This window comes from Oryx dammah, unplaced genomic scaffold (assembly GCF_014754425.2).
Source record: "Oryx dammah isolate SB20612 unplaced genomic scaffold, SCBI_Odam_1.1 HiC_scaffold_11, whole genome shotgun sequence".
In the NCBI taxonomy this organism is placed as follows: Eukaryota; Metazoa; Chordata; class Mammalia; order Artiodactyla; family Bovidae; genus Oryx; species Oryx dammah.
In genome coordinates, this window is record NW_024070195.1 from 42819000 (window position 1) to 42821601 (window position 2602).

Genomic DNA, 2602 nt, shown 5'->3' on the forward strand with positions numbered 1-2602 from the left:
GACCAGCCCACCCCTTTGACTTGAGGATGGGCCCCAGATAGTTGCAGTGCGCCTGTGGCAGCAGTGTTAGTTGGTCAGTTGTGTCCGACTCCTCGCCATCCCAGGGACTATAGCCCGCCAGGCTCCTCTGTCCATGGGACTCTGCAGGCGAGAATCCTGGAGTATTTCCCTTCTCCAGGGGATCTTCATGACCCAGGGATCGAACCCGGGCCTCCTGCATTGCAGGGAGACTTTTTACCATCTGAGCCACCAGGAAGCCCGGAGCGTGCTTATGAGCCCAGGCACTTTCTACATCCAAATGGTGGCCGCTAAGAGCTAGTCTGGAATGTTCGGTGCACAGAAGAGCCAGGTGCTGGTCAGGGCTGATTTCCTGGAGGAGAAACAGGAACCAGGCCCAGTGTCACAGGGTCCCGGACGTGGCTGGGGAAACAGGCGGGGAGCAGGCATCTTGCAGGCGGGGCCAAGCTTCGGGAAAGTGACCACGGAGAGAACTTGGCAGCAGCCGGAAACAGAAATAGAGCGGGCTCCGACTGCGCAACAGAAAGGCCCACATCATGGGTGCTTTTGCTCACTGCTGTGTCTCAGATCACATCCTAAGTGCTCAGAAATGTTGTTCAATTAATGAGTGAATGAGGAGTCAGTGTGGCATCTTGCTCTTTACAACAACAAAGCAAAAACAGAAACCACTGGAAGGTGAACTGACCCTCCTGAGGCCCTGAGTTCCCCTAGAATCTGCCCCTCGGGGCCATGGTGGGCCCTCCCCTCTGTCCCTCTAGGGGTCCCCCTGCTCAGCCTGTGTTGCTGTGAGGTTCCCAAACAGGGATCTGAGCCCAGCCAGGAAGGAAAGGGGAATGAGGAAGGGCGGTGGGGAAGGAAGGTCATGGCCAGGTAACCAGACCCCAGCCTTTTAGCTGGACCTGCTTTCCCTGCTGAAATGCAATTCGCCAGCCTGGGCTGGGGAGCAAAGGGCGAGGGTGCCTGGGATCCTCACTCTGCTTTAAACCAGGCCTCTGGGCGCCCCAGGAATCCCTGTCCAGGGAAGGGGAGGACCCGTGGGGGGAACTGGAAAAGAGTTCACAGGCAGGAAGGGCAGCTGGGCTGGGCTGGTGGTGGGGGGCCCCCAGCCCCCTCTTTCTGCCAATAACACATCTGTCCAGCAGCATGTGCTGTGCCAGGCCCCAGAGTGGGTGTGGCAGGCACTGCCTGGACAGGGACCGAAGAAGCCTCTGGGAGGAGGATCAGGAGACCGTGGTTCTGGCCCTGCCTATTGCCCCGGCTCCCCCACTCTGAGTGAGCAGTGAGGGGGACTGTCTGGGAGAGGGGCTCCATGGACACAGGGGAACTGTCTGGGAAAGGGGCTCCATGGACACAGGGAAACGCAGGAGGGGCGTGGGGGACAGCCAGGCATCTGGTGCTGCAGCAACAGCTCTGAGAGGGGCAGGGTGGGGGGCTTGTCAGACCAGGAGGCAGGGGAGGGGGCCCCGGGGAACCAGGACACGGGGGACGTGGCCCAGAGTGAGAGAGGGGCAGGACCCGCCAAGAGGGAAGCTGGCAGAGGGGACTGGGCAGAGCCTCAGGGGACCAAGCACTCATACAGCGAGAAGGGACGGGCCGGGTCAGTGCAAGTGGGCCGCTCGGCACCCAGAGGCACCGTGGCCAGGAGTGCAGGTGGACTTCAGGCCTTCCTGATATCCAGTCCAGCATCACTCGGACCTGAAGTCTGCCCCTTGCTGAGTCCCTGTCCTTTGCTCACTGCCCCCCAGACCTTGTCTGGCCTGCCTCAACACCTAAGGAACCCGCCTGCGGCTTCCACCCTGCGCCTGCTCTCCCTGCCAGGCCAGGGCGCACTGGGGGGCACAGCAGCTGTGGCTCAGCACCTGCCCATCTGCCTGGGACCCTCAAACCCTCTCCCCAAAGCGGGCCAGAGCGAGCCCCCTGCACACAGCGGAGCCCTGCTCTCTGGTAGGAGGCCCTTGGGAGCGTCCTGAGGAGCTGAGGACAGAGGGCTGTAAGGCATCCCTCCCCACCCCCACGCCCGCCCCCCTGAGGAGCCTCCCTCTCCTTCAGGTCTCCTTCTGCGTAGGTCACCTCCTCCAAGATACCTTCCCTGCTTCCCCCAGCCTGGTGAGAGGACACGCACCCCTCCCTACCAACACACACGCACACCACGCCCCCCCCAACACACACGCACAAAACACCCCCACCAACACACAGGTACACCACGCCCCACCAAAACACATGCACACCACGCCCCCAACACACACGGACCCCCCACCAACACACACACACCACGCCCCCTACACACACGCACACCTGCACACACACGCACCCCCCCACCAACACACACGCACACCACACCCCCCCATGCACAAAATGCCCCCCAACACAGGTACACCACGCTCCCACCAACACACATGCACACCATGCCCCACCAACACACACGGACCCCCCCCAACACACATGCACCCCCCCACCAACACACACGCACACCACGCCCCCCCAACACACAGGTACACCACGCTCCCACCAACACACACGCACACCCGCACACACATGCACCCCCCCACCAACACACACACACACGCACACACACGCACCCCCC